The 11201-nt window shown below is 27.3% G+C and overlaps 1 pseudogene; it reads left to right on the top strand.

Annotated features, from left to right (window-relative positions):
* Window positions 1-7195: 7195 nt before the first annotated feature.
* LOC131596785 (cysteine proteinase inhibitor 2-like) lies at window positions 7196-7867 on the top strand (annotated as a pseudogene).
* The last annotated feature ends 3334 nt before the right edge of the window (window positions 7868-11201 follow it).

Here is an 11201-nt window from a genome sequence, read left to right as displayed (position 1 = left end):
CTTAAACAAGGTTAAAACTATATATCATGGAAATATTGGACAATTATTTTAAATTAAAATTATTAAATTTGTATAAGAAATATTTAACATTCATACTTCTCCCACCTTTCAAAGTAAAACTCTTTAATTGTCCTTGAGTCACGTTTTTTTAGGAAAAATATATATTTATTGAGAGAAAATAAAATGTTTTAAGTAATTTAAACTCAAACAAAAAGTGCAAGAAAAGAAAGAAAAAAGCTTGAAACTATATATCAAGGAAATATTGGTCAATTATTTTAAATTAAAATTAAGAAATTTGTATGAGAAATCTTTAACATTCACACTTCTCCCATCCTTAAAGTAATACTCTTTAATTATCCTTAAGTCACGTTTTTTTTAAGAAAAAATATATTAATTGAGAAAAAAATAAACTAAAATAAAAAGTGCAAGAAATAGAAAAAAACAAACTAAGCTTGAAAAACCAAATCACCTTCACCTTGAACTTGCCTAAACCGGCACATGCAACCACGTGTAAAAAGAAACACTATCCATCTATTGAAAGGGTGACGTAGTGGCCCCTGAAATTTGTACTTTTTTCCTTTTCTTTTTTCTGATTAATCTAGTTATTATATATCAAAAAAATTATTCTAAAAATAATTATTTACATAAATTAAATGAGATTCTAGATAATTGAAAAAAGATATTTTTAAAACTTTGAAATTAGTATTAAAATTAAATATGAATAAATATATTTATTATTTAAATTGTATCCTATACTAAGATAAATATTATGTTCATCAAATATTCAATAATATGTTGACCTATTTAATATTATTAAAAAATAAAATCATTATTTGAATAATTATTTAAAGTTTTAATATAGAGTAAATTGGTTGAATTCACTCACTAACTCATAAAATAATATATATATATATATATATATATATATATATATATATATATATATATATATATATATATATATATATATAAAAAATATTGTGTATTATAATTTGATAACTTAAAATGATTTATTAATATATCTAAAATTATATTTAAATTAGAACATTCCGAGAAAAGAAACTGGAAAAAGAATACATATATAAAGAAGTTAAGCTTATATTTTAAAATTTAACGGCCAATTGAGATTTGCACGCAATATACTTTACATAACTTCATTTTTCTCGCACTCACGAAATAAACTCACACACCTACACACCTATATATTTATTTTTTAGGATATAAATTCACCTCTTACTAACGTCATTCTCTCACAACAACATAATAAGAGAAGAAAAAAATTAAAGGAATAACTTGTAGGTAAGTTGTATATAAACTTTTTGAATCATTTGAATCTCCATTCATAATTTTTACTAACTGCAACTCTAGCAAATTTATATGTTTTTTCATGCATACTTTCTTTAATATTCAATTAATTATACATGTTTGACTAACATGTATAAGTGTGCATGGTGTAGACATGAATCATTCAAACAACGAAAGTTTTTCAGAAGAAACAAACAAGACATTGTCAAAAATCAAACATAATAGAGGACTATCTCATAATATTGTCTTGTGTACTTACCATGACAATACTTCACCTGGCTATGAAGGGTTACTCACAACATGGGTGGCAGAAGAACTAGAATGAAGTCTGGCAGGATTTATAAGGTAACAATTACATGTTTTTAATTTATTTTATTTTGTTTCCTTCAATCCAATATATTAAGGATCAAAGGCGTGCATTCTTCTTTGTTTTATCAAAACATATATATATATATATATATATATATATATATATATATATATATATATATATATATATATATATATATATATATATCAAATTTGATATATTTATATTAATTGTGTAGTACTTCTTAAGATGTGTTCGTTTGAAGGATTAAAATTACAATCTTGGAAATATTATTTTTGGGCATATTATTATATGGAAATTATTCACATTAGTTTATTTGGCAAGTAATTTAGCTTCCAATAAACATTTATGAAATATATTTAATGTTTTTTTGGGAGAACACAAGAATAGTTCATATTTAAGACCACATAATAAATTTGTAATCCATGGAACAAACGCCACTTAGACAAGGTTAAAACTATATATCAAGGACTGACATATTAGACAATTATTTTAAATTAAAATTAAGAATTTTGTATGAGAAATACTTAACATTCACACTTCTCCCACTTTCAAAGTAAAACTCTCAAGTCATAATTGTCCTTGAGTCACGTTTTTTTTAAGAAAAGGTATATTAATTGAGAAATAGAAAGAAAAAAACAAACTAAGCTTAAAAAACCAAATCACTCTCACTTAGAACCTGCCTACACTTGCACAAGCAAACGCGTGCAAAAAGAAACAATACCCATCTCTTGAAAGGGTGACGAAGAGGCCCCAAAAATTTTGTATTTTTTTTTGGATTAATCTAGTTTATATATCAAAAAATATTATCTATAAATAATTAGTTACATAAATTAAATGGTTAAGTTTGTTTTTGGTCCCTATAAATATCTTAAATTTCATTTTTAGTCCCTATTAAAAAAATGACATATTTTACTCCCTATGAAAATTTTATGCATTCAATTTTAGTCCCTGCTATTTTTTAAAATTTTGAAAACTATTTAGTTACTCTTAAACTTTTAAAGTTTTTAATAATTTTTTTATACTTGTTTAGAATACTATAAAATATTTCTTTACCAAATTATAAAATTTTATAAAATGAGAAGAATTAAGTATGAATTTTTTAAATTTCAAAAGGTAATGATAAAAGTAGTGTAAATATCGACTTAGAAATTAAATTTTGAGTTTTTTTCGAAGAACTTTTTATAACATTCTAAACATGTCTGTAAAATAATCATCCAAAAATACACATCGGTTTAACAGTAGGGACTAAAACTAGATGCATAATAATTTTGTAGGGACCAAAACATGTTATTTTTTTAATCGGGATAACAAACATAATTTGATAATTTTATAGGGATCAAAAACATATTTAACCCTAAATTAAATGAGATTCTAGATAATTAAAAAAAATTAATATTTTAAAATTTTAATATGTATAAATATATTTATTATTTAAATTGTATTCTATACTAAGATAAATATTATGTTCATAAAATATTTAATATGTTGACTTATTTAATATTCTTAAAAAATATAAAATCATTATTTGAGTAATTATTTAAAGTCTTAATATAGAGTAAATTGGTTGAATTCATTCACTAACTCAGAAAATAATATATATATAAATATATATATATATATATATATATATATATATATATATATATATATATATATATATATAATTTTATTTCTATTGATTTGTTAACTTAAAATGGTTTATTAATATATCTTAAATTATATTCAAATTAGAACACCACAAGAAAAAAACTGGAAAAAGAACACATATATAAAAAAAAAAAATAAAGCTTTTATTTTAAAATCTAACAGCAAATTGTGGTTTGCACCCAACATATTTTACATAACCTTATTTTTTTCGCCCTCAGAAAATAAACTCACACACCTATGTTCCTATATATTTATTTTTGAGAATATAAATTCACCTCTTACCAACGTCATTATCTCACAACAACAAAATAAAGGAAGAACTTGTGGGTAAGTTGTATATAAAGTTTTTGACTCACTTGAATTTCCATTCACAATTTTTACTAACTACAACTCTAACAAATTTATATGTGTTTTCTAATGCGTATTTTCTTTAATATTCAATTAATTTTACATGTTTGACTAACATGTTAAGTGTGGATGGTGTATACATGAATCATTTAAACAACAAAAAAATTTCAGAAAAAACAAATAAGACATTGTCAAAAATCAAACATAATAGAGGACTGTCTCATAATATTGTCTTGTGTACTTACCATGACAATACTCCACCTGGCTATGAATGATTACTCATAGCATGGGTGGCAGAAGAACGTAGAATGAAGTCTAGAAGGTTTATAAAGGTAACAGTTAGATGCTTTTAATTTATTATATGTTGTTTCCTTCAATTCAATAGATTGAGGATCAAAGGTGCATCCTTCTTTCTTTTGATATATTTATTTTAATTGTGCAATATTCTTTAATCTAGAAGAAAATATTTATAAAAGCAAGAGTGAGGTTAAAGCAGCATGGGAGAAAGATGAGTTGGTGCTCATCGACTAAATTAAAGTTGATATGATGATATATGATATAGCTAGTGTTATTTTATATATAATCCCTTCTTTAATAGTTAATGAACCAGAGATGTTCATTAATGAATGTTGTATTTATGTTCATTATGCTTATCAAGTCAATTATATGATTAGTTCAAAAATTATAAGACTATATTTCTCAAATCAAATTTCTTAAGGTGTATTCATTTTAAGGATTAAAATTACAATCTTAGAAATATTATTTTTTAGAATATTATTATATGGAACTTATTCACCTCTATTTGTTTGGGGAGTAATTTAGCTTCCAATAAACATTTATGAAATATATTTAATATTATTTATATATTTTTTTAGTTTATCACCACCGGTATAATCCGGTTCGAGGGTCAGTTCTGAAATCAAGTGGTTTCAGTCCCCTCCCGATCGCAATTGTGTGAAATCGAACCATGGTTCTCCCTACCAAATTCAGCGTCAATCACCACTGAACCAACCAACGACTGATATATTTAATATTATTTAGGAGAACACGAGAATAGTTCATATTTAAGACCACATAATAAATTTACAATCCATGAAACAAACGTCACTTAAACAAGGTTAAGACTATATACAGTGTTTTAAAAACCGGACCGGACCGGCCGGTCGGACCGGTCGAACCGGAAACCGGCCAGGTAACCGGTCTGGTTCAATAGTCAGATCGGGTATGTCATTAAACCGGTGGGAACCGGTGAAAACCGGTGAAAACCGGGAAAACCGGGAAACCGGGAGAACCGGAAAACCGGCGGTTTAATTGCTTTTTTTTTTTAAACTTTTTTTTAACTTTTTTTTATTTTTATTTTTTAACTTTTTTTTTAACATTTCTTTTAAACTTTTTTTTAACTTTTTTTTTAATATATTTAGTAGTGTATTACTTAAATAGCATTCTCACATAGTTTTTTTCCTTAGTGACAAATTAAAAACTTTATTGTCTATTTGTTACCTTTGCTAATAAATTTTCTTAAATAGCATAAAAATATTGAATTTTATTTGATTTTCTTTTTAGGAGGATCCTATTTTGAATTAAATTTGGTACACATTGGAGTTATTTTGTTATAAACTATTCAATTAGATTATGTTGTAATTAGACTTTGTTTGCAATTAGACTTTGTAATTTTTTACTATTTTGTTATGTGTAATACCTTTTGTTTAAAATTTGAATTTAAGTTATGAAATTGTGAATTTATGATATGATATTTTTAAAAAATTTAAAAGCTAGTTATATTTTTTTAGAGACTGAATCATCCGGTTCGACCGGTTTTATACCTATATAATGACAAGTCTATTCAACCGAGTTATCCGGTTTAATCCGGTTTGGTCGTGCGGTTCGACCAGTGACCCAGTGGTTCGACTGATAAACCAGTGACCCAGTACCCTCACCGGTTCGATGACCAGTCCAGCTTTTAAAACACTGACTATATATCAAAGGAAATATTGGACCATTATTTTAAATAAAAGTAAAAAAATTGTATGAGAAATCTTTAACATTCACACTTCTCCCTCCTTTAAAGGAAAACTAAAGTTATAATTCTCCTTGATTCAAGTTTTTTTAAAAGGAAAAGTATATTAATTGAGAAAAAATTAAAGGGTTTAAGTAATCTAAACTAAAACAAAAAGTGCAAGAAATAAAAAGAAATAAACAAACTAAACTTGAAAAACCAAATCACCCTCACCTAGAACCTGCCTACACCGGTACAAGTAACCGCATGCAGAGAAAAACACTACCCATCCTTTCAAAGGGTGATGTAGAGGCCCCTAAAGTTTGTATTATTTTTCTTTGTTGATTAGTCTAATTTTTATATATTAAAAGATATATTCTAAAAATAATTAGTTACGTAAATTAATTGAGATTCTAGATAATTGAAGAAAAATTTTAAATTTGTTTTAAAATTTAATATTAATTAAAAAAATTATTATTTAAACTATATCTTATATTAAGTTAAATATTATGTTGAAAAAATATTCAATGTGTTGACCTATTTAATTTTTATCAACACTTACTCCACATCCTAACCATTAATTTTTTTCAATCTAATGGTTAAAATTAATGAGTAATATATATATATATATATATATATATATATATATATATATATATATATATATATAATTATTGTTTATAATATTTTATAACTTAAAATGATTTATTAATATACCTAAAATTGTATTCAAATAAGAACAAGCCAAGAAAAAAACTGGAAAAAATACATATAAAGAGAAATTTAGCTTTTATTTTAAAACCAAACGACAAATTGAGGTTTGCACGCAATATACTTTACCTAACCACATTTCTTTGACCTCAGGAAATAAACTCACACACCTACACACCTATGTATTTATTTTTTTAGGGTATAAATTCACCTGTTACCGATGCCATTCTCTCACACTAAAAAAAAACATAAGAAAAAAAATTAAAGGAAGAACTTGTGGGTAAGTTGTATATAAACTTTTCGAATCATCTGAATCTCCATTCATAATTTTTAGGGTTAAATATACAAACCCCCCCTGTAATATTAGCGAGATTCGCTTTAAGCCCCTATAAAAAAAAAAAATTTAAAACCCCCCTTATAATCTTCAGATTCCGTCAAATAGGCCCCTGATTGTCAGATTGACACAAAGATTCTTTTATTTTGCCAGCGTAGCGCATTTTTTTAATTTTAAATTAGTATTTTAAATCCACATGGCATTTTTTTAATTCCATGTAGGGATGCTTTAATTTTTTTTACTTTTTTAATTATATATTGTATTATCTTACAATTAATATTTTTTAAGAAGTATTATTAATATTTTTGTAAATTATATTTTAAAGTATCAAAATATTAAATTGGACCCTGAAGCCCATATTACACAGCAGCCCAACACTTAATTGTTTGAACTGTATAGTGAAAATCAAGTTTATAAACACTTTCATTTTGTTATATTCTTTCGATGTGGGACTACTGTTTCATTGTAACTGCTACCATTGTATCAAAAATCAAACACACACATTTTTTCATTCTTCCATATGTATCACGAAGTCGAAGCCGTAACAAGTACTGCAGCTTGGGATCCCGCCTCCATATCTCATGATTTAAGAATGAACCTAACCTTAGGAAATCCACCAATGGACCTAACCTTATGTATCACTAGAACAATTTTTCTACAGAAACTAAACAAAATCGTTTTGCATGTTCCAATGATATTAACGGCAGCATGCATAGTGTGCAGTACAGCTTCCTCCAGCTCCAGGCCTCGCATGGTGGGTGGCAAAACAGAGATCAGAAACGTGAGGACAAACGAGGAGGTACAGGAGCTGGGAAGATTCGCGGTGGAGGAGTTCAACCGGAGTGTGAAAGTTCGGAAAGAAGGGGAAGGGGGAGTTAAGGTTCATGGAAGTGGTGGAGGCGCAGCAACAAGTGGTGGCTGGAATTAAGTACTATATGAAGATATGGGTTACGCAGACGAAGAATGATGGTGCTGAGAGTGAGGATCACACGATGGTGGATTCAGTGGTGCTGGTTAAGCCATGGCTTTCTTACGAAGAATGATGAGGGAGAAATAGTGTTCAAGTCCAAACTCTTAGCAAGTAGACTGGGAATTATCCTGCATGTTCTCTTAGAAAAATTGAAACATCTTTCTTATGATAGAGTTTACACACAAACTAACACTTAGTAGTAATTCAACACAGCCACATGATGAGAAGATAGATTTGTTTCCAGCATGTCTCCATCAACTGTGTATTGTTTATGAAAAGGAATACTCTATTAGTACTCTATTTAGATTAAACCTTGAAGTTTGTATAGTAAATCTATATTCTAATGTTCTAAGAAATAGAAAATGTTTTAATAGAAACTTAGTCCCACATTGGTTGTAATAGATACATAATAAGTGTATATAAACCAATAAAAAATAAGTTAATATGAATTAAAAACAGTGAGTAAGTGAGTAGGCAAGTGTGTTGGTAATTGGGCTAAGACTTAAATGGGTTAAGGCCCAACATTAATATTTTGATAATTAAAAAAATAAATTCTAAAAGTTTAGCTTATTATTAAAAAATAAAAAAAAAGAATTAAAAGATATAAGTTACTAAAATAAATATAAAAGAAAATTTAAAAAGTATAAATTCCATGTGGAATTACAAAAATAATTAAAAAATAATAAATGCCACGTGGATTGCCACTTTGACAAATGGAAGGAATCTTTGGTGAAATCTAGCACTCGGGGGGCTTGGCTAATGGAATCTGAGCATTCTGAGGGGGTTTTTACAAAAAAAACTTTACCAGGGGCTTAAATCAAATATCGCTAACATTTCAGGGGGGGTTTGTATATTTAACCCTAATTTCTATTAACTATAACTTTAGCAAATTTAGATGTGTTTTTCTTGCACATTTTCTTTAATATTCAATTAATTATACATTTTTTACTAACATGTATAAGCGTGCATGGTGTAGACATGATCATTCAAACCACAAAAGTTTTTCAGAAGAAACAAACAAGACATTGTCAAAAATCAAATATAACATGACAATACTTCACCTGGTTGTGAATGGTTACTCACAACATGAGTGGCAGAAGAACGTGGAATGAAGTCTGACATGGTTTATAAGGTAACAATTACATGATTCTAATTTATTTTACTGTCTTTCCTTTAATTCAATAGATTGAGGATCAAAGGTGCACCCTTCTTTGTTATAATATTAACTTTATAACTATAAAAACATTCATATATATATATATATATATATATATATATATATATATATATATATATATATATCAAACTGATATTTATTTATTATGGAGTACTTCTATGACCCAAAAGAAAATCTTTATAATAGCAAAAGTGAGGTTAAAGAAGCATGGAAAAAGATGAGTTGATGGTCATCGACTAATTAAAAGTTGATATGATGATATGTGATATAGCTAGGGTTATTTTATATTTAATATTAGAGTTGTGTCTAACTCATCCCTACAAAATTGACTTGTAAGGTGAGGGGTGTCATTCTATGTGAACTCACCCATGCTCTATCTCCAATCCATGTGGGACTTTAGGATCTTTTCTAACACGCCCTCTTACGCTCAGCACTATTTTGGGCTTGGTGCGTTGATAATAACGGTGGGAGGCCCATGGTCTGACTGATAGGCTTTGATACCACTGTTGGGTATTATACCAAAATTGAAGTAGAATGTTGATTTTACATATAAATACTCCTTCCATGCAGAATTGGATTCTTTGTAAGATTAATAGCTAACTTGTTGTCGATCTACAACACTAGAGGTTTCTTCACTTCAACCTCGATCTCTTCCAGCACATATCTGATCCAAATTGCTTGGCATGCAACATAGGATCCTGCTATATATTCAGCTTCACACGATGACAATGCCACCACATGTTGCTTTCTCAAGCACCATGTGATTAGGGCACCAAAGACTTGAAAGAAATAACCATTTGTGCTTCTTCGATCTTCTTTATCTCCACACCAATCAACATCTGAATAACAAGTTATCGAAGATTCTTTACTTTCAGAGTCTCTTCAAAATAGAATTCTATATTTTATCGATCTTTTTAAGTATTTCATGATTCTACTTGCAGCCATCATGTGTGATACCCTTGGTTCACTCATGTATCTGCTCACTAATCCGACTCTGAAACCTATACCAGGTCGACTATTGTAGACATCCCTCAAAGATCCAACAAGGAAATAACGGACAATTTTTAAAAATTAAAATTAAGAAATTGGAATGAGAAATTTGTAACCTTCATACTTCTCCCACCTTATATGGAAAACTCTTAAGTTATTATTATCCTTGAGTCATGTTTTTTTAAAAGAAAAAATATATTAATTGACAAAAATTCAAAGGTTTTAAGAAATCTAAACTCAAAAAAAAAGAGAGCAAGAAATAGAAAGAAAAGAAACAAACTAAGCTTGAAAAAGCAGATCACCTTACCTAGAGCCTGCCTACACCAGCATAAGCAACCGAGTGTAGAGAGAAACACTACCCCAACCCACCAAAAGGGTGACATAGAGGCCTCTAAAGTTTGTACTTTTTCCTTTGCTGATTAATCTAGTGTTTATATATCAAAAAATATATTCTAAAAGTAATTAGTTACATAAATTAAATGGGATTCTAGATAATTGAAGAAAATATTTTTAAATTTTGTAAATTAGTTTTATAATTTAATATTGATAAATTTATTTATTATTTAAACTTTATTCTATACTAAGATGAATATTATGTTGATAAAATGTTCAATATGTTGACCTATTTAGTGTTCTTATGAAATAAAAATCAATATTTGAATAATTTAAAGTTTCAATTTAGAGTAAATTGATTGAATTTAGCCACACACTCAAAAAAATAAAATATAGATATTTTTGAGATATTGTTTATAATGATTTTATAACTTAAAATGATTAATTAATATACCTAAAATTGTATTCAAATTAGAACATCTCAAGAAAAAACTGGAAAAAAATACATATATAAAGAAATTAAGCTTTTAGTTTAAAACCAACCTTCTAACACCGATAATTATTATCTAATAGTTAAATGGTAACATAATTACATGTGTGAGAATGACTAAAATATTATTTTTCCTTAAGTTGGGATTAAACAAAGAAATAAGGGTAGATTGGTCATTTTCACCTCGTAAATGGAATAAGGGCGTAATGGTAATTTCCACCTTCTAATGATAGGACTTGGGATTTGTTTAGGCTGCATAACCTCATTCATTCTCATTTGGCAAAACATATTTTGAGGAGTAGAGAGAGGAACATGTGAAACAAGGGAAAGATAGGAAGATTAACTCCAATTTCAAGTGTTCCACTTTCCATGCATCAAGAACTCATATAAGTCTGAGACTTCTCATTGTAACAGCCCGATTTTATTAGATATTTTATTTATTAGCTTATTGTGTGTTTTATTAATTATTTGTTTATTTAATTATTATGTGGTATTACTAATTAATTGAAATATCTAATTATATGCATATTTGTGTTTTATGATTTAATTAGGTTATTAGTAGTATA

This window comes from Vicia villosa, linkage group LG4, assembly GCF_029867415.1.
Source record: "Vicia villosa cultivar HV-30 ecotype Madison, WI linkage group LG4, Vvil1.0, whole genome shotgun sequence".
Lineage (NCBI taxonomy): Eukaryota > Viridiplantae > Streptophyta > Magnoliopsida > Fabales > Fabaceae > Vicia > Vicia villosa.
The sequence above is the reverse complement of the archived record's forward strand: the minus strand, read 5'-3'. Positions and strand labels throughout refer to the sequence as shown.